Source organism: Sapajus apella, unplaced genomic scaffold, assembly GCF_009761245.1.
Source record: "Sapajus apella isolate SASKATOON/1434 unplaced genomic scaffold, GSC_monkey_1.0 scaffold7, whole genome shotgun sequence".
NCBI lineage: Eukaryota > Metazoa > Chordata > Mammalia > Primates > Cebidae > Sapajus > Sapajus apella.
In genome coordinates this window covers 3,099,289-3,121,952 of record NW_022436947.1, presented here as the reverse complement: position 1 = coordinate 3,121,952, position 22,664 = coordinate 3,099,289, and the positions used below count along the sequence as shown (strand labels likewise).

The window sequence follows — 22,664 nt, the reverse complement described above, 5'->3', positions numbered from 1 at the left end:
GAAACAAGGTTTTACCAGCCACGTGGGCATCACTTAGCTCACTCAAGTTGACCATAAAAATAACCATCCCAAGTCCAGCCCTTGTCAACTTGGCACCTATATGCAATTCTTTTTTTTTTTTTTTTTTTTTTTTTTTGAGGGGGTTTCTCACTTTTTCCCCAGGCTGGAGTGCAGTGGCGCAATCTCAGCTCACTGCAACCTCCACCCCCAGGATTCAAGCGATTCTCCTGCCTCGGCCTCTGAGTAACTGGGATTACAGAAACGTGTCATCACACCTGGCTAATGTTTTTGTATTTTTAGTAGAGACAGGGTTTCACCGTGTTAGGATGATTTTGATCTCCTGACCTCGTGATCCGCCTGATCCCAAAGTGCTGGGATTACAGGCGTGAGCCACTGCACCCAGCCCTACACAACTCTTAAACCACATTTAATTTCCAAATAAAGACAATGATAGGGTTATAATTCCACCCAACATGATATGACTAAAACTGCACTAATCTCTTCCCCAGAAGAGGTGGTAAACTCCTTGAGTGGTGTTTATTATTCTCCTGTACCCCATAATTTCATTACTATGATGTAAAATTAACAATACTTAAATACTGATATGAAATCAATACACCTTATGTTTCACGATAAGGGGAAAAGAGAGAGAAGAAAACAGATATTTGCTTGTGTATACATATGCACAAGCATGTTCATAAAAAATAAGGGAAAAGGCCAGGTGCGGTGGCTCACGCCTGTAAATCCAGCACTTTGGGAGGCCGAGGTGGATCACCTGAGGTCAAGAGTTCGAGACTAGTCTGGCCAACATGGTGAAACCCTGTCTCTAAAATAAAAAAAATAATAATAATAAGGGAAAAGATTCTGATTGATGATGATAGTCTTTGTTTCTGGAACTGGCGATGTGGTTGTATCCAGTTTTAAAAACGACCTATACTACAGAATACCCATTCAATATTCCCTTTGCCTTCAACAAGCACCTTAGCTGGTCATGGTCATGGTTCTTTTTTTTTTTTGAGACAGAGTCTCACTCTGTCCCCAGGCTAAGTACTAAGTAGCTGGGATTACAAGCACCTGCCACCATGCCTGGCTAATTTTTTTGTATTTTTAGTAGAGACGGGATTTCACCATGTTGGTCAGGCTGGTCTTAAACTCCTGACCTCAAGATCCTCCTGCCTCAGCCTCCCAAAGTACTGGGATTACAGGTGTGAGCCGCCTTGGCCGGCCCTGGTCATGGTTCTTTACCGGGTGGAGGGACCCGAACTTTCATTCCTGAAGAGTGCGGGCCATTTGTAGTCCTGCCTGGCTGGTGGTGTTGCAGTTTCCCATTGACCTTAATTAAAGAGCAGGGTCACACTAAGAGATGCAGTAAGGCAGCAGTCCCCAACCTTTTCGGCACCAAGGACCTATTCTGTGGAAGACAACTTTTCCACAGATGGCTGGTGGAGGCGTGGTGGTTTTAGGATGAGACTGTTTCATCTCAGATCACCAGGCATCAGATTCCTAAGCAACACACAACCTAGATTCCTCTCATGCACAGTTGACAATAGGGTTCATGTTCCTATGAGGATCTAATGCCGCTACTGATCTAACAGGAGGTGGAGGCTCAGGTGGTAATGCTCACTCATCTCCTGCTACGTGGCCCAGTTCCTAACAGGCCATGGATTGGTACCAGTCTATGGACCCCCAGTACCATAGCTGGCTAATCACCCCAGGGAATAATGCAATCTTGAGAGCTCAGTGTTGGTTTCCACTGCTGGCAGATTGGGCACTCAGCAGGGGCCGTAGCCAGGTGGGCCTTGGCAAGTGGAAGTCCATGTTGCTGAGCCCATGAGCACCTCCATCCCTATCACCATGGCCACTTTGTTCATGAGCCCATTGGGCAATGTCAAGGATGGCTGGGGAAAGAGAGTTTCAGACCAGCCTGGGAAACACAGTGAGACCTCATCTCTATGAAAGTCTGGGCGTGGTGGTGCATGCCTGTGGTTCCAGGTACTTGGAAGCTGAGGTGAGAGGATCACTTGATCCCAGGAGGTCAAGACTGCGATGAGCTGAGATCACGTCACTGCACTCCAGTGTGGTGTGACTGGACTTTGTCTCAAAAATAAAAAATAAAAATAAAAATAAAAAAATTTCACAGAGAAGGCCCATAAATTTTTGTCTAATTTACTCCTCTGAATCCAAATGTCTTATCAATAAGTCTATGATAGTCGTTATTCTTGCTCACTAGGTCCAATCAGTATATTGTCATCAGTGTAATAGACCACTGTGATATTTTATGAACCAGAGAGATGATCAAGATCTTTGCAAACTAAATGATGGCACAAGGCTAGAGAGTTGATGTTCCCCTGAGGTAGCACAGTGAAGGTGTATTGCTGGCCTTGCTGGCTAAAAGCACCCTGCTTCTGCTGGTCCTATGGACAGGTATGGAGAAAAAGGGATTTGTGATACAAAATCTAAACTAGTTCCAAGAAGCCTTTTTTGTTGTTAATTCTTTCAAATTTTCTTTCTTTCTTTCTTTCTTTTTTTTTTTTTTTTTTTTTTTGAGACAAGTCTCGCTCTTGTCCCCCAGGCTGAAGTGCAGTGGTGGGATCTTGGCTCACTGCACCTCCACCTCCCAGGTTCAGGCGATTCTCTGCCTCATCCTCCTGAGTAGCTGGGATTACAGGCGTGGGCCACCGCGCCCAGCAATTTTTTTTTGTATTTTTAGTAGAGACGACGTCTCACCATCTTGGCTAAGCTGGTCTTGAACTCCTAACCTTGTGATCCACCCACCTCAGCCTCCCAAAGTGCTGTGATTACAGGCATCAGCCACTGCGCCCAGTCTCCTTCAGATTTTCTATATAGGCAATGAAGTCATCTGTGATTAAAATTTTATGTCTTTCTTCCTAATCAGTATGGTTTTCATTCCCTTTTCTTATGGCATTAGTTAGGACTCCAGTATTATGTGAAATGGAGTGGTGAGGGAGAATTTCCTTGCCTTGTTCTTAATCTTCTCAGCAATTGTTTTTAAGAAATTTTCTGCTGGGCACGGTGGCTCACGCCTATAATCCCAGCACTTTGAGAGGCCGAGGCGGGTGGATTACGAGGTCAAGAGATCAAGACCACTCGATCCAAGATGGCCGTTTAGGAACAGCTCAGGATTGCAGCTCCCAGTGAAAGCGCAGAGGGTGAGTGGACGCCGCATTTTTATTGCCCACAGACTAGGCAATTCCCAGGCGGAGGAGCTCCACAGGTCACCAGCGCGGCTGTTTCGGCCAGCGTGGCTGTGCCAGCCGGCGCGGCTGCTTTGCCCTGCAGCTGCTTTGTCGGCGCCCCAGAGCAGCGGTTCTCCATACAAAATACAACGGTCCGGGTGCCCTTTTGGCTGGCGATTGGAGCCACGGGAAGTCGCCCATTTGTCTGTTTAAAAAGGGGACTGAGCAGGGAACCAGGACAGTAGATTCCAGGGCAAAAAAAAAAAAAAAAAAAGTGCCACAAACCTCAGTGCCGCTGTTTAAGCCAGCACAGTGAGTGGCTGCAGGGGAAAACAAACAACTCCGGCGCCTCTTCAACAGGTGACTGGAACACCAACTTAAAAAAGGCTCTGAGGCAGGGAGCCAGGCGATCAGGCTCGGCATCTGCCATTACCGAGGCAGCCCGCCATGACGGAGGTAGTCGGCCATTGCTGAGGCAGCCCGCCGTTGCCAAGGCAACTCGCCATTGCTGAGGCAGCCCCCCGTTGCCAAGGCAACCAGCCACAGCAGAGAGACTCCGCCTCAACAGAGGCGGGCCACCATCGCCAAAGCAGTTCTAACTACACCCATATAAACAGGACTGCAAGGAAGTTCACTCGGCAGCTGGGTGGAGCCCACAGCAGCTCAGCAAAGCCTCTACAGGCCGACAGTGACTAGCCTGCCTCCTTGCTGGGCAGGGCAGGTCTGAAGGAAAAAAAAAGAAGGCAGCAGCATAACGGAAACTCATAAATAAAGCCCTAAATCCCTGGGACAGAGCACCTGGGAACAAAAAGCAGTTTATGAGTTCTGCTGCAGCAGACCTAAACGTACCTGCCCAGCAGCTCTGAATGAACAACAGAGCTCACAGCTCACCATTTGAGCTCCTATAAAGAAGAGACCGTCTCCTCAAGCAGCTCCCTGATCCCTATATATCCAAAAGAGACACCTCATAAAGGAGAGATCAGATTGACACTAGGCGGGTATCCTTCTGGGACAAAAATAGCAGAAGAAGAAAACTGGTAACAACCCTTACTGTTCAGCAGCTGCTGCAGGTGAACCCCAGGCAAGCAGGGCCTGGAGCGAACCTCAGCAGACCTATAGCAGAGGGGCCAGACTGTCCGAAGGAAAACGAAGAAACAGAAATAACCTCATCATCAACAAACAGAACGTCAATCTGAAAGATTTGAGACCCAATCTGAAAGCCAGCAACTACAAAGTCGACAGGTGGATAAATCCTTAAAGATGGGAAGAAACCAGCGCAAAAAGGATGAAAACACCCGAAACCAGAACACCTCTCCTCCTAAAAGGGATCACAACTCCTCACCAGCAAGGGAACAAGGTTGGATGGAGAACGAGTGTGATGAAATGACAGAATCAGACTTCAGAAGGTGGGTAGTAAGAAACTTCTGTGAACTTAAAGAACATGTTCTAACCAAATGCAAAGAAACTAAGAACCTTGAAAAAAGATTTGACAAAATGCTAACGAGAATGGACAAAATAGAAAGGAATATAAGTGAATTGATGGAGCTGAAAAACGCAACACGAGAACTTCGCGAAGCATGCACAAGTATCAACAGCCGAATTGACCAAGCAGAAGAAAGGATATCAGAGGTCGAAGATCAACTCAATGAAATAAAATGGGAAGGCAAGACTGGAGAAAAAAGGGTAAAAAGGAATGAACAAAATCTCCAAGAAATGTGGGACTATGTGAAAAGACCTAATCTACGTTTGATAGGCGTACCTGAATGCGAGGAAGAGAATGAATTCAAGCTGGAAAATACTCTTCAGGATATTATCCAGGAAAACTTCCCCAACCTAGCAAGGCAGGCAAACATTCAAGTCCAGGAAATACAGAGAACACCACAAAGATATTCCTCAAGAAGAGCAACCCCAAGGCACATAATCGTCAGATTCACCAGGGTTGAAATGAAGGAGAAAATACTAAGGGAAGCCAGAGAGAAAGGTCGGGTTACCCACAAAGGGAAGCCCATCAGACTCACAGCAGATCTCTCAGCAGAAACCCTAAAAGCCAGAAGAGAGTGGGGGCCAATATTCAACATCCTTAAAGAAAAGAACTTTCAACCCAGAATCTCCTATCCAGCCAAACTAAGCTTCATAAGTGAAGGAAAAATAAAATCCTTTGGGAACATGCAAGTACTCAGAGATTTCGTCACCACCAGGCCAGCTCTACAAGAGCTCCTGAAAGAGGCTCTACACATATAAAGGAACAACAAGTACCAGCTCAACTAAAGGGCAAAACACCCAGCCAGCACCAAAATGGCAGTATCAAATTCACACATAACAATATTAACCCTAAATGTAAATGGACTAAATGCCCCAATCAAAAGACACAGACTGGCAAATTGGATAAAAAGCCAAAACCCATTGGTGTGCTGTATCCAGGAAACCCATCTCACATGCAAGGATACACAGAGACTCAAAATAAGGGATGGAGGAAGATTTACCAAGCAAATGGAGAGCAAAAAAAAGCAGGAGTTGCAATTCTCATCTCTGATAAATTAGACTTTAAAGCAACAAAGATCATAAGAGACAAAGAGGGACATTACATAATGGTAAAAGGATCAATGCAACAAGAAGAGCTAACGATCCTAAATATATATGCACCCAATACAGGAGCACCCAGATACATAAGGCAAGTTCTTAATGACTTACAAAGAGACATAGACTCCCACACAATAATAGTGGGAGACTTTAACACCCCATTGTCAATATTAGACAGATCAACCAGACAGAAAATTAACAAGGATATCCAGGACTTGAACTCAGACCTGGACCAAGCAAACCTAATAGACATTTACAGAACTCTCCACCCAAAATCCACAGAATATACATTCTTCTCAGCACCACAACACACCTACTCTAAAATTGACCACATAATTGGGAGTAAATCACTCCTCAGCAAATGCAAAAGAATGGAAATCATAACAAAGAGTCTCTCAGACCACAGTGCAATCAAGTTAGAACTCAGAATTCAAAAACTAACCCAGAACCGCACAGCTTCATGGAAGCTGAACAACTTGCTCTGGAATGTTGACTGGATAAACAATGAAATGAAGACAGAAATAAAGATGTTCTTCAAAACCAACGAGAATGAAGACACAACATACCAGAATCCCTGGGACACATTTAAAGCAGTCTCTAGAGGAAAATATATAGCAATAAGTGCCCACATGAGAAGCAAGGAGAGATCAAAAATTGACACCCTATTGTCAAAACTGAAAGAGCTAGAGGAGCAAGATCAAAAAACCTCAAAGTCTAGCAGAAGACAAGAAATAGCTAAGATCAGAGCAGAACTGAAGGAGATAGAGACACAAAAAACCCTTCAAAAAATCAATAAATCCAGGAGCTGGTTTTTTGAAAAGATCAACAAAATAGACAGACCACTAGCCAGATTAATAAAAAAGAAAAGAGAGAATAACCAAATTGATGCAATAAAAAACAATAAAGGGGATATCACCACAGATTCCACAGAAATTCAAACCATTATATAAAACAGTTCTGCCTTGGTTTCTTGTTTTAATTCGAGGCAGTCTACTGAAACGTCCTGAAAACATGGTATCAAATTCATCATCTGCAATACGTGCTCTTTTGGCTCTGGTAGCTCCTCTAGAAGCACCTCTTCCTCCTCTCCCTCTTCCCCGACCCCTAGCGCCACCTCCACCTCTTCCTCGACTCCCTCGTCCCCTGCCTCCTCTTCCTCTGCCTCCTCTACTCCATCTACCCCATCTTCCCCATCTGCCTCTTCCACCTGTGCCTCTGGTCTTCCAATTTCTTTTTCCATTGCCATGTTGCTTTCTGAGTTTTCTTTTAGGCCTGGTTTGTATGAATTTGCTATAATCATGGTCTCCATCTACATAATCTTGATCTGTTCTGGAAGTTGATTCAGAGTCAGAGTCAGAACCACAGGTACTTTCAGAACATTATTACAAACAACTCTATGCACATAAACTAATAAACCTGGAAGAAATGGATAAATTCCTGGACACTTGCCTCCTCCCAAGCCTAAACCAGGAAGAAGCCGAAACCCTGAACAGACCCATAACAAGGTCTGAAGTTGAGGCAGCAATTAAGAGCTTACCACCCAAAAAAAGCCCAGGTCCAGACGGGTTCACAGCCGAATTCTACCAGACATACAAAGAGGAGCTGGTACCATTCCTTCTGAAACTATTCCAAACAATACAAAAAGAGGGAATTCTTCCCAAATCATTTTATGAGACCAACATCATCCTGATTCCAAAACCCGGCAGAGATTCAACAAGAAAAGAAAACTTCAGGCCAATATCCATGATGAACATAGATGCAAAAGTCTTCAATAAAATACTGACAAGCCGATTGCAACAGCACATCAAAAAGCTTATCCACCATGATCAAGTAGGCTTCATCCCGGGGATACAAGGCTGGTTCAACATATGCAAGTCTATAAACACAATTCACCACATAAACAGAACCAGAGACAAAAACCACATGATTATCTCAATTGATGCAGAGAAGGCCTTTGACAAAATTCAACAGCCCTTTATGCTAAAAACCCTCAATAAGCTAGGTATCGATGGAACGTATCTCAAAATAATAAAAGCTATTTATGACAAACCAACAGCCAATATCATACTGAATGGGCAAAAACTGGAAGCATTCCTCTTGAAATGTGGCACCAGACAAGGATGCCCTCTCTCACCACTGCTATTCAATATAGTATTAGAAGTTCTAGCCAGAGCAATCAGGCAAGAAAAAGAAATAAAGGGTATTCAAATAGGAAAGGAGGAAGTCAAACTGTCTCTATTTGCAGATGACATGATTGTATATCTAGAAGACCCCATCGTCTCAGCTCCAAATCTCCGAAAACTGATAAGCAAGTTCAGCAAAGTCTCAGGACACAAAATCAATGTGCAAAAATCACATGCATTCCTATACACCAATAACAGACTTAAAGAGAGCCAAATCAAGAACAAACTTCCGTTCACAATTGCCACAAAGAATAAAATACCTAGGAATACAACTAACAAGGAACATAAAGGACCTCTTCAAGGAGAACTACAAGCCACTGCTCAACGAAATAAGAGAGGACACAAACAGATGGAGAAACATTCCATGTTCATGGTTAGGAAGAATCAATATTGTGAAAATGGCCATACTGCCCAAAGTAATTTACAGATTCAATGCTATCCCCATCAAGCTACCAATGACCTTCTTCGCAGAACTGGAAAAAAACACCTTAAACTTCATATGGAACCAAAAGAGAGCCTGCATAGCCAAGTCAATTCTAAGCAAAAAGAACAAAGCGGGAGGCATCATACTACCGCACTTCAGACTATACTACAGGGCTACAGTAATCAAAACAGCATGGTACTGGTACCAAAACAGAGATATAGACCAATGGAACAGAACAGAGGTTTCGGAGGCAACACAACATATCTACAACCATCTGATCTTTGACAAACCAGACAAAAACAAGCAATGGGGAAAGGATTCCCTGTTCAATAAATGGTGTTGGGAAAGCTGGCTAGCCATGTGCAGAAAGCAGAAACTGGACCCCTTCCTGACACCTTACACTAAAATTAACTCCAGATGGATTAAAGACTTAAACATAAGACCTAACACCATAAAAACCCTAGAAGAAAATCTAGGCAAAACCATTCAGGACATAGGTGCAGGCAAGGACTTCATGACCAAAACACCAAAAGCATTGGCAACAAAAGCCAAAATAGACAAATGGGACCTAATCAAACTCCACAGCTTCTGCATAGCAAAAGAAACAGTCATTAGAGTGAATCGGCAACCAACAGAATGGGAAAAAATTTTTGCAGTTTACCGATCTGACAAAGGGCTGATATCCAGAATTTACAAAGAACTAAAACAGATTTACAAGATAAAAACAAACAAGCCCATTCAAAAGTGGGCAAAGGATATGAACAGACACTTTACAAAAGAAGACATACATGAGGCCAACAAACATATGAAAAAATGCTCATCATCACTGGTCATCAGAGAAATGCAAATCAAAACAACATTGAGATACCATCTCATGCCAGTTAGAATGGCGATCATTAAAAAATCTGGAGACAACAGATGCTGGAGAGGATGTGGAGAAATAGGAACACTTTTGCACTGTTGGTGGGAGTATAAATTAGTTCAACCATTGTGGAAGACAGTGTGGCGATTCCTCAAGGACCTAGAAACAGAAATTCCATTTGACCCAGCAATCCCATTACTGGGTATATATCCAAAGGATTACAAATCGTTCTACTATAAGGACACGTGCACACGAATGTTCATTGCAGCACTGTTTACAATAGCAAAGACCTGGAACCAACCCAAATGCCTATCGATGATAGACTGGAATATTATGCAGCCATCAAAAACGATGAGTTTGGGTCCTTTGTAGGGACATGGATGAACCTGGAAACCATCATTCTCAGCAAACTGACAGAGGAGCAGAAGATCAAACACCGCATGTTCTCACTCATAGGCAGGTGTTGAACAATGAGAACACGTGGACACAGGGAGGGGAGCACTACACACTGGGGTCAGTTGGGGGGAAACAGGGGAGGGACGGTGGAGGGTGGGGAGCTGGGGAGAGATAGCAAGGGGAGAAATGCCAGATGTAGGTGATGGGGAGGAAGGCAGCAAATCACACTGCCACGTGTGTACCTATGCAACAATCTTGCATGTTCTTCACATGTACCCCAAAACCTAAAATGCAATAAAATAAATAAATGGGAAAAAAATGAAAATAAATTATTACATTAAAAAAAAACAAAAAAAGAGATCGAGACCATCCTGGTCAACAAGGTGAAACCCCGTCTCTACTAAAAATACAAAAATTAGCTGGGCATGGTGGCACATGCCTGTAGTCCCAGCTACTCGGGAGGCTGAGGCAGGAGAATTGCCTGAACCCAGGAGGTGGAGGTTGTGGTGAGCTGAGATCGTGCCATTGCACTCCAGCCTGGGTAACGAGTGAAACTCCGTCTCAAAAAAAAAAAAGAAATTTTTTTTCTCTCTCTCTTTTCTTTTTTTTTTTTTTGGAGAGTTGGGATCTCACAATGTTGCCAAGGCTTGTCTCAAACTCCTGGCCTCAAGCAATTCTCCCACCTTAGCCTTCCAAAGTGCTGGGGTTATAGGCGTGAGCCACTGAGGCTGGACTCCAATAATTTTTAACAGTTTCAGGCCGGACGCAGTGGCTCACGCCTGTAATCCCAGTACTTTGGGAGGCTAAGGCAGGCAGATTACGAGGTCAGAGGTTCGAGACCAGCCTGACCAACATGGTGAAACCCTATCTCTAAAAAAAAAAAAAAAACAGTGTAAAGAGGACCTGAGACCAAAACACTGGACAACCACTAGCCTGAGGAGCAGAATGGGCGTGAGTTTCCTAGAACTGTGGTAGCAGACTGCCATAAACCAGGTGGCTTAACCAACAGGAATGTATCACTCAGCCCTGAAAGTTGGAAGTCTGAAATCAAGATGGCAGGCAGGGTTGGTTCCCTCTGAGGGGTGTGAGGAAGAACATTCCATGTCTCTTGCCTGGCTGCTGGTGGCTGCTGGCAATCTTTGGCATTCCTTGGCTTGCGGAAGCATCACTCCAAACTATGCCTTCACCTTCACATGAGTGTGTCTGTGTCTGAATCCCTTTTTATAAGGACACCAGTCATATTGGATCAGAGGTCCACCTCACTCTGGTATAATCTCATCTTAACTAATTACCTCCACCAAGACCCTGTTTCCAAAGATGGCCACATTCTCAGCTCCTCAGGGTTAGAACTTCAACATATGAATGGAACGGGGTGGCACACTTCAGCCCATAGCTAGGGAGGGGCAATGGAGGTCCAAGCCTGAATACAGAGAAATTCCAGGATTTCAAGGCTGCTCAGAGGAGGTGTGGGCAGCAGAAAAGTCCCTTTTTAAAGTTTATTTTCTTGTTAAAGAATAAATTATAAATGGTATTGGGAAAACTGGCTAGCCATGTGCAGAAAGCAGAAACTGGACCCCTTCCTGACACCTTACACTAAAATTAACTCCAGATGGATTAAAGACTTAAACATAAGACCTAACACCATAAAAACCCTAGAAGAAAATCTAGGCAAAACCATTCAGGACATAGGCATAGGCAAGGACTTCATGACCAAAACACCAAAAGCATTGGCAACAAAAGCCAAAACAGACAAATGGGACCTAATCAAACTCCACAGCTTCTGCACAGCAAAAGAAACAGTCATTACAGTGAATCGGCAACCAACAGAATGGGAAAAAATTTTTGCAGTCTGCTCATCTGACAAAGGGCTGATATCCAGAATTTACAAAGAACTAAAACAGATTTACAAGATAAAAACAAACAAGCCCATTCAAAAGTGGGCAAAGGATATGAACAGACACTTTACAAAAGAAGATATACACAAGGCCAACAAACATGAAAAAATGCTCATCATCACTGGTCATCAGAGAAATGCAAATCAAAACAACATTGAGATACCATCTCATGCCAGTTAGAATGGCGATCATTAAAAAATCTGGAGACAACAGATGCTGGAGAGGATGTGGAGAAATAGGAACATTTTTACACTGTTGGTGGGAGTGTAAATTAGTTCAACCATTGTGGAAGACAGTGTGGTGATTCCTCAAGGACCTAGAAATAGAAATTCCATTTGACCCAGCAATCCCATTACTGGATATATATCCAAAGGATTACAAATCGTTCTACTATAAGGACACATGCACACGAATGTTCATTGCAGCACTGTTCACAATGGCAAAGACCTGGAACCAACCCAAATGCCCATCAATGATAGACTGGACAGGGAAAATGTGGCACATATACACCATGGAATATTACGCAGCCATCAAAAACGATGAGTTCGTGTCCTTCGTAGGGACATGGATGACCCTGGAAACCATCATTCTCAGCAAACTGACACAAGAACAGAAAATCAAACACCACATGTTCTCACTTATAGGCGGGTGTTGAACAATGAGAACACGTGGACACAGGGAGGGGAGCATCACACACTGGGGTCTGTTGTGGGGAAATTGGGGAGAGACAGCAGGGTGTGGGGAGTTGGTGAGAGATAGCATGGGGAGAAATGCCAGATATAGGTGAAGGGGAGGGAAACAGCAAATCACGCTGCCATGTGTGTACCTATGCAACAATCTTGTATGTTTTTCACATGTAACCCCCCCAAAAAAAAGAATAAATTATAAGTGTGCTAATAACTCTTTGTCAAGCCCTATCCTGTGTAGTTGTTAGACATGCCATGTTTACAGGCGCATGGTGGATTCTATGTCCTTGTACTTTAACCAAGGTATGTGTGCTGGACATGCTCACAGGCATGTCCCAGCTCTCCATTGCTTTTACCTGTTTAGAAAAGTTTTAAGTTGTTAGGTAATCGGGTTTCAGTTTAGATTGTGAAGTCTGACTCTAGTCAATGAAGATCAGACACAGCAGCAAGGGCAACCCCAAATGCATAAGGAATAAGGAATAAATTTGTGTGTATTCCCTTTGTTCTTTGTACTCTTGTGGCATGATGGCTGGCAAGCGTACCCTTCCTGCAGTTCAGGAGTAAAAATTAGTTTGCTGAAAGATCCTTTGTCTCAGTGCTAATTTTTCTTTGTGTCACCGAGCATCTATTTCCAACAGGAGACAAACAAGAAACAGAGGGAGGAGGATAATCAGAAGAGTGAGAACTCAAAAGAAGAAAAAGTCTCAAGAATCATGGAGTGTTCACGAAGGGGAGGGCTGAGAAGGATCTGGAGGTTACTGGAGACCCCGTGGATCCACTTCAATGGAGTGCAATGGGCAAGATTCAAAGTAGGAACTGGGGACTCAGAGAAAGTCAGTGGCGGTTGAAGAAAAGATGGGCACAGAAATTGGCCAGGCATGGTGGCTCAACCCTGTAATCCCAGCAGTTTGGGAGGCCAAGGTGAGAGGATCACTCGAGGTCAGAAGTTCAAAACCAGCCTGGCCAACATAGTGAAATCCCACCTCTACTAAAAATACAAAAATTAGCCAGGCGTGGTGGTGCACTCCTGTAATCCCAGCTACTCAGAAGGCTGAGGCAGTAGAATTGTTTGAACCCAAGAGGCGAAGGCTGCAGTGAGCCGAGATCATGCCACTGTACTCCAGCCTGGGCAACAGAGTAAGACTCTGTTAAAAATAAATAAATAAAAAGATGGGCACAGAAATCACGACAAACAACTTTCTTTCAAAAACACTAACTGTGAAGAGAAAGGAGGGAGCAGGGCAGCAGCTGAAGACAAAATGAAGCATCGGGAGAGGGTTTTATTTATCTTTTTCAAGAGAAGGGACAGTTGATAACTTCCCCTCCCCAAATTCAGTGAGTTCTAGTTGGGAAATACATCTAGAAAATGGGAACCATGGCTGGGTACGGTGGCTCACCCTATAACCCCAGCACTATGGGAGGCTGAGGTAGGAGTATTGCTTGAAGCCAGGAGATCAAGACCAGTCTGGGCAATATAGCAAGGCCCTGTCTCTTAAAATTTTTTTTTTAATTTAAAATTTAAACAATAGGGCCAGGTACATGGCTCATGTCTGTAATTCCATCACTCTAGGAGGCTGAAGCAGGAGGATTGCTTGAGCCCAGGAGTTTGAGACCAGCCTGGGCAACATAGTGAGAACCCCTCTCTACAAAAAAATTTAAACATTAGCTGGGCATAATAGTGCACACCTGAAGCCCCAGCTCTCAGGAGGCTGAGGCGGGAGAATCGCGAGCTCGGGAGTGCAAGGTGGCAGTGAACCATGACTGCGCCACTGCACTCCAGCCAAGGTGACAGAGTGAGGCCTTATCTCAAAAAAATAACTTTTTAAATGGGAACGCCTACTTTTTCTGACTCATGATGTACATTTGAGACAATCTCTTTGAACCATGACGTCTTTGACATTTTACTAGAAGTTTCCTGTCTGAGCTCAATTTTTTTCTGTGCAACATTTCATAGCATAGCTGATTCATGGAAAGTTGAAACAGGCCAAGCATTAGTAAACACAGTCCGATTTGTCCAAAACCAGAGTCAACTTTCTTTTTTTTTTTTTTTTGAGATAGAGTCTCTCTCTTGTCACCCAGGCTGGAGTGCAACGGCACAATCTCAGCTCAACACAACCTCCACCTCCCGGGTTCAAGCAATTCTCCTGCCTCAGCCTCCCGAGTAGCTGCGATCACAGGCCTGCACCGCCATGCCTGGGTAATTTTGTACTTTTAGTAGGAGACGGAGTTTCATTATGTTGCCCGGGCTGGTCTCGAACTCCCAACCTCAGGTGATCCACCTGCCTTGGCCTCCCAAAATGCTGGGATTACAGGAGTGAGCCACTGCGCTCAGCCCAGGGTAAACTTTCTAAGCTCCTTATGTGAACCTCAAGAGTAAAGGAAGAAGGAAAGGAGGAGAGAAGAAACAAACATAGCTCTGGCCCCCAAAAGGGTGGGATATAGATGATTTAGTTCAATACACTCTTGCCAGAAAAGTAACGCACAGTGAGGCTAAATGACTTGCCCAAAGCCACATAATACAGTCTTATTTCTCTAATTGTGTCATTGAAAGTCATCCTCTTATGAATCCTTAAACAGAATATTTGTATATACTCTCAAAGTCAACTCAATCGATACTTTGAAGGAAAATAATATTTCAATTCAGCATTAGGTCTTGAGAGAAACAACTTTCTTAGGGCAGAATTGATCCTCTATATTATCCAAATGAACACTACTTTTGACATTTGGTGTTTCATGCCACTGTTACCATTCTTTAGACAAGGCTGGGGCACACTGCCAGTTCCAAATGCTTTACACTTGGCCTCAAAGGTCCCTGGCAAGGCACTTTCATGCCCTGAGGACTTTCTACAAAATGGCTTTTGAGGGTGAAGAGATGAGCGTTCCACTTATGTTCCTTTAAAGTGGGCATTCCTTTAGACACAGGGCTTCCTGTGTTCTCAGGTCCTTGTAACCAGGATTAGGAAGATATTGTGCACAATCACGTGTTCAGCTGTACAAGATCAATTTACAAGAGGATGACAAAGGATAAATAGAGAGCCAGCTAAAATATTTGCAAGAAATTTAATCCAAAAATAATAATCTAGCTGGAAAAGTGACAATCTGACTTTTCTAAAAACAGCATCTAATTTTTCTGAACTCAATTCTCACCAGATGGCCTTCATTCAAATAATTGATTTTATCACCCACTCAAGTTGAATACTTTTTTTTTTTTGATACAGCGTCTCGCTCTGGCACCCAGGCTCTAGTGCAGTGGCGTGATCTCAGCTCACTGCAACCTCCGCGTCCTAGGTTCAATCAAGCGATTCTTCTGCCTCAGTCTCCAGAGTAACTGGGACTACAGGTGTGCGCCACCACACCCAGCTAATTTTTTATATTTTTAGTAGAGACAGGGTTACACCATGTTGGCCAGGCTGGTCTCAAACTCCTGACCTCAAGCAATTTACCTGCCTCAGCCTCCCAAAGTGCTGGGATTACAGGTATGAGCCACTGAGCCTAGCCAAGCTGAATACTTCTTCATCTTTGGCCAGGCACTGACTCCACCACCCACCATCCATTACAATATGCACTCAGACAAAGTGCTTGAAACAGAAAAGAATGATTTGAGGTTGCTAAAAAAAAAGAGGGCATGACATTCAACTTCCTCCATTGTATGTGCGCGCGTCCGCATACACACACACGTGCAACTGAATGCAATTCATTGATAGTAAGGTCCAAGAGTTCGTGAATCAGCACATTGAGATCAAATCTACGGATACTGGAACCAGGATCATCCAAGCCATGCACATTTCCACTTCCTCCTGGCCATGACCTTTTCCTGGAACGTGTCTCAGTGCTCACTGCTGCCATCCAACGTCAGCGGGGCCCTCCCTGCTATTCTACCACTTTCTGTCCTCTAGATCACATCCTAGGACACAGAGCCCTCCCAGTGGCTCTCAGACAGCTCCATTCTCCTCCACCCTCCACTCCTCCCCACCCCCCTCAGCGCACGACCACCTCATTCCTTAGAAGATCCTCCTCCACCACGGAGCCCTCCAGCCTTCCTCTTCTCCACCTCAGCGTACCTTGGCTGTGTCTCTTTCTCTTCTTCTCTTCAGAGCAAAGCTGCTTTACATTCCTTTCACTCCTGTCTTCTCCTGCCAGTCACCAAGGAACTGGAAATGAGATTTAGTAAAATGAAGTCTTATCATAGAGAGAATAAAATGGGCTGGGCTAAATGGCTCATGCCTGTAATCCCAACACTGTGGGAGGATTGCTTGAGACCAGGAGTCTGAAACCACCCTGGGCAACATAGCAAGACTCTGTCTCTACAAGAAACAATTTTAGCTGGGCTCATGGCATGCACCATAGTCCCAGCTACTCAGGAGGCTGAAGTGGGAGGATCATTTGAGCTGGGGAGGTCGAGGCAGTGGTGAATGAAGATTACACCGCTGCTCTCCAGCTTGGGTGACAGAGTGAGACCTTGTCTCAGAAAAAAAAAAAAAAAAAAAGATGACAGAACGCCTTGAAGTTTATCATGGATGGATTTTTTACCTATAGCCTAAGGTTTAGAGAGTGAGAGAGAAGAGAGAGAGAGAGAGAGATGGAGTCTCACTATGTTGCCCAGGCTGGTCTCAAACTCCTGGGTTCAAGAACCCCTCCCACCTCGGCCTCCCAAAGTGTGGGGATTGCAGGCGTGAGCTACCATACCCAGCACTAGCCTAAGTTTTTCACTTGAGAGCACCTCCCCAGTTATTTGCATTTTCTATAATAATATTTACACTCAATTACACAAGTAAGTTTCATACCGTGATTTCCACCCCCACTTTCTAAAAAAGAAAGAAAAGAATTTAAATGTAGTAGCTCGTTTCTCTTCTTTCTCCACTTATATCCTGCATTGACTACAGAGTCATAGAAATCTACCACTGGAAGAAACTTAGGGATCATCTCATTCAGCCTCCTCACTTTAGAGATGAGAAAACAGAACTCCAGGGAGCAGATGTAATTTGCTTGAGGTCCCGCAGCTAATTGGTGGCAGGGCCGGAAGCAGAACCCAGGGCTCTGCATTTCAGGGTCTTTTCATGCCATCACTGTAGCTTTTCAGTTGTTTCTCACAGTACTTAACACGCCTGTGTGTTAGGAACTATACATAGCAATCCCCTTCTGGGCAGCATGTATCCCCTCTGCAGAGTCCTGTGGACCCCAGAGAAAAGTCTCCTCACAAAGGATGGAAGGCATAATTCCCCCAGATTTTCCCCTCCTAGAACGTCACATCAATGCCAAGGTTACATGACTCCTCCAAGGTCACGCTAGGCATGGTGGTGCATACCTGTAGCTCCAGCTACTCAGGAGACTGAGGTGAGAGGATCACTTAAGCCCAGGAGTTTGAGGCCATAATAAACTGTGATTGCACCTGTGAATAGCCACTGTACTCCAACCTGGGCAACATAGCAAGATCCTGTCTCTAAATAAATAAATAAATAAAATGAAACATATGGACAAAGCATTTTCAAAAAAAGAAAAAAGAGGTCAGGCACGGTGACTCACACCTGTAGTCCCAGCATTTCCAGAGGCCAAGATGGGAGGATTGCTTGAGCCCAGGAGTTCGAGACTAGCCTGGGCAACAGAGCAAGACATTGTCTCTACTAAAAATAAAGAAATTAGCTGGGTGTGGTGGTGCATGCCTGTAGTCCCAGCTACTCAGGAGGCTGAGGCAGGAGGATGATTTGAGCCCCAGGAGGTGGAGGCTTCAGTGAGCTGTGATTGTGCCACTGCACTCCAGCCTGGCAGATAGAGTGAGATTCTGTCTAAAAAAAAGGAAAAAGAAAAAAATAGAAAGAAAGACAATGAAGGAAAGTTTTAGAAGAGGCCAAGAAACACAGTGGGAGAGAGGTCTTTGGAGGTTGGGAGGACGGGGCCAAACTTGACTATCTGGTTCCTTTCAGTTTTATGTGAGCAAAACCGGAGAAGAAAAATTGGTGGAATGTTTATCACAAAAACCTTAGCTTAAAGTTACTCTTTGAGAACACACATCTCTGTTTATTAAACAAAAGATGACTCTGACCAAAGGCTCAGCTTGTTGTGCCAACAGAAATATTTCCCACAAATGATAAGACTAATTGTAGGGAACCAGAAATTGCCAATCATAGAGTTGAGAGCTGAAAAGACCTCCCTTCCAATCGTGTATTAACTTCGCCTTAAAATGCCCTTACCTGTTTGATGCCAGTAACTCACAAGCTTTTCTACCCGGGCTATCCCACAGCTATCCCGGGCTGTCTTAAAAATTAGTGAGAAACTGGTCACTTGAGGCATTTAAGCAGAAGTTGAACTAACAACCTTAAGAAGCAGGACAGGTCAAAGGCAGCTGTACAAAACTCTGTAACATCCTACTTTCTTTATAGGAAGGTGATATGGTTTGGCTGTGTCCCCACCCAAATCTCTGGGAGGTAACTGAATCATGGGGGTGGGTCTTTCCCATGCAGTTCTCCTGATAGGAAATGAGTCTCAGAGATCTGATGGTTTTATAAATGGGAGTTCCCCAGCACAAGCTCTCTTGCCTGCCCCCATGTAAGATGTGCTTTTGCTTCTCCTTTGCCTTCTGCCATGATCATTTGGCCTCCCCAGCCATGTGGAACTGTGAGTTCATTAAATTTGTTTCCTTTACGAATTACCCAGTCTCGAATATGTCTTTATTAGCATCCTGAGAACAGATTAATACAGAGGGCATTCTTCCGAGGTTAAAGATTGGCCCAGATGGTCTCTGAGGTTGTTTCCCAACACTGAGATTGTAACTGCAATTCTATGGTATATCCTGTGTCTTTTTTCTAGGCTTCTTTGTGTCCTGACCATTCCTGGATATGTCTGTACATTCCATTGTGACCATGGGCACTCCAAGAGCAGAGGCCATGATAGGCAATAATCTGTACTGTGTGAAACTTAAAACGTAAGGTTTTTTTTTTTTTTTTTTTTTTGGTCTTTTTTTTGAGACAGTCTCACTCTGTTGCCCAGGCTGGAGTGCAGTGACACAGTCTCGGCTCACTGCAACCTCTGCCTCCTGGGTTCAAGTGATTCTTCTGCCTCAGCCTCCTGAGTAGCTGGGATTACAGGCACCCCCACCACACACAGCTAATTTTTGTATTTTTAGTAGAGATGGGTTTCACCACATTGGGCAGGCGGGTCTTAAATTCTGGACCTCAAGTGATACACCCGCCTTGACCCCCCAAAGTGCTAGGATTACAAGGGTGAGCCACTGTGCCTCGCTAGCTGCTTTTTTTTTAATGGAAAAGAAGACTCCCTGATATTGAAAATTTTTCCCAAGTAATGGGACAGATACATAAAATGTGGTCTATGTTTGATTGTCACTATATTGCTTTCCTGTGAAATACTTGTTAAAAATGTATTAACTTAGGCCACACACGGTGGCTCATGCCTGTAATCCCAGCACTTTGGGAGGCTGAGGCGGGTGGATCACCTGAAGTCAGGAGTTCGAGACCAGCCTGGCCAACATGGTGAAACCCCGTCTCTACAAAAATACAAAAATTAGCTGGGTGTGATGGCGGGTGATTGTAATCCCAGCTACTCAGGAGGCTGAGGCAACATCTGGGAGGCAGATGTTGCAGTGAGCCAAGTTCACATCATTGCACTCCAGCCTGGGTGACAGAGCAAGACTCTGTCTCAAAAAAAAAAAAGAGAAGAATTAACTTGATTTCATTTCTTGATCATAAGAACAATATACACATGCATTATTTAAAAATGGAAACACAAAAAAGTATTAAAAAGAAAATTGAAATCACTCAAAATTGTACATCCTAGATATGACCACTACTGACATTTTGAGAGGATTCATTCCAAACATTTTTCATTGTATATGTGTATATATTACAAAACTGGAATTATTTTGATATGTAGATTTATATCCTGCTTTTTCTGTTTTGTATAATATGGCAAATGTTTTCCCAAATAGTTAAATGTTACCCAAGAATTTGTTGTTGCTGTTGTTGTTGTTGTTTTTTTGAGATGGAGTCTCGCTCTGTAACCCAGGCTGGAGAGCAGTGGTATGATCTTGGCTCACTGCAACCTCTGCCTCTTGGGTTCAAGCGATTCTCCTGCCTCAGCCTCTTGAGTAGCTGGAATTACAGGCACACACCACCAGTCCTGGTTAGTTTTTGTATTTTTAGTAGAGATGGGGTTTTGCCATCTTGGCCGGGCTAGTCGTGAACTCCTGACTTCAGGTGATCAGCCCATCTTGGCCTTCCAAAGTGCTGGGATTACAGGCGTGACATGATACCCGGCCCCAAAAACTTTTTTAATAGCTACTCTTTATTTTACTATAAGCTGCTTCCAAGCTTTCACTTTTACAAACATTGTAATATTGAGATGGAGAACCTTGGATATGCATTTTGTGCTTATCTCTGGTTATCTCCTCGGGGATAAAATTTCTAAAGGCTACATGATAGAAGGAAAGGTATTCAAAATAAACTGACACAAATTAACTGGAATGACATGATAGCAGATCTCTGTTGCTCCCAAGCACTTGATTAAAGCAACAACAACGAAAATCATGTCTACAGGAAGAGAGCATTTTCCTAGGTCTCAAGTTATTTCTATAAACAATTGTGTGTAATTGCCATTTTGCACACAATAAAAAAATAACCAGGTATGCAAAGAAACAGGACCACATGATTGAAAACAAAAGAAATAATGGACAATGGAAATGAACTCATGGGAGAAAAGTGGCAAAGACTGAGGTTATCAGACACAGATTTTAAAGGAATTCTATCCTCTCTACTGATGAAGATGAAAAACAGGACTGAATAGCCTAGCAGAGAAAAATATAAAAAAGAACACAATGGAAATTCTGGAACTAAAACTAAGATAATCGAAATTAGGAACCAAATGGGTAGTTATAAAAGGGGATTAGACGCAGATGACAAGAGATTTAATAAAAGATAGGGCAGAAGACAATATCCAGAGTAAAGCAGAGGAAAACAAAAAGATAAAGAATAAAGAAGGGGCCGGGCGCAGTGGCTCATGCCTGTAACCCCAGCACTTTGGGAGGCTGAGCTGGGCAGATCACCTGAGGTCAGGAGTTCAAGACCAGCCTGGCCAACATGGTGAAACCCCATCTCTACTAAAAATACAAAAAATTAGCTGGGTGTGGTGGCAAGCATCTGTAATCCCAGCTGCTCGGGAGGCTGCGGGAGAAGAATCGTTTGAACCCAGGAGGTGGAGGTTGCAGTGAGCCAAGATTGCACCACTGCACTCCAGCCTGGGCAAGAAGAGTGAAACTGTGTCTCAAAAAAAAAAAAAGAATAAAAAAGAAGGTACGAGAATTAGAGAATATAGTAGAAAGAGCAAACCTATGTGTAAACAGTCACAAAAAGAGAGAAGGGAATGGGTTCACAAGTAGTATTTGATGGCTGAGAAGATTTCAAAACATATGAATAACATCAAGCTCCATATCCAATTGCCTACAAAGCCAAACAGGACAAAAAAAGGAATTTATACCTGGGCACATCAGAGTAAAACTGCCGAAAACCAAAGGCAAAGAAAATTTCAAAAGCAACCGAAGAAATAAAAGAGACAAGTTATCTGCAAGGGAGCCCCTGTGAGGTAGACAGAAACAATGGTTGTCAAAAGAAATGAAATGTTACCTTTAAAGCAATGAAAGAAAATATCTGCCAACTTTAAATTCGGTACCCAATGAAGGTATTTTCCAAGAATGAAGGAAGAATAAAAACACATCCGGACAAACAAAAACAGCGCGTTAATCGTTCCGGTGAGGGAATGCTAAATGGTATTCTTCAAAGAGAAGGAAAATGATCGCAGATGGAAGATCAGACATGCAGAAATATATCAAGAACAATAAACTGACAAATATGTAAATAACTTTAATACATTTCACTCATATATTCACTTGGAAAATAATAATAATGACTTACTGGGTTAAAACATATGCAAAAAATTAACATACGTGACTATGATGGTATAAGAATCAGGAATAAACAGAGTTAATGTTCTGAGGACTTCATATTATCTGTGAAGATGGTAAGAGTGTCAATTAATATTAGACTCTGATATGTTAAGAATGCACTTGTGAGAACGCATATTCAGGGTAACTTGGATCTATGCTCCTGGGTTCCAGAATAAAAAAATCTTCACAAACAACAAAAAAGGAATGCACATTGTAATCTCTGCAAAATGGAATAACGAAAAAGCTCCATTCAAAAGTGGTGAGGAAAAAGGAACATAAGCTGGACGGGAAGAGTACAGCGCGTTTGGTAAGATGATGGATAGCTTTGTTTGTTTTTAAGTTTTAGAGACAGGGTCTCATTCTGTCACCCCATCATGGCTCCCTGCCATCTTGGGCTCAAGCAATACTCCTAGCTAAGCCTCCTGAGTAGCTGGGACTGCAGGCTTGCATCACCACACTCCGCTAGTTTTTTTTTTTTTTTTTTTTTTTTTT

At 43.5% G+C, this 22,664-nt stretch overlaps 1 protein-coding gene across 1 annotated transcript in view; it reads right to left on the bottom strand.

The window, feature by feature from the left end:
* The window catches only part of ATP6V0A4 (ATPase H+ transporting V0 subunit a4), a 93,272-nt gene extending 76,907 nt beyond the window's left edge, over positions 1-16,365 (bottom strand). The window contains exon 1 of the mRNA XM_032275862.1: positions 16,285-16,365. The gene's annotated coding sequence lies outside the window, so the exon portion shown is untranslated. The remainder of the gene's footprint in view (positions 1-16,284) is intronic.
* Positions 16,366-22,664: the final 6,299 nt, after the last annotated feature.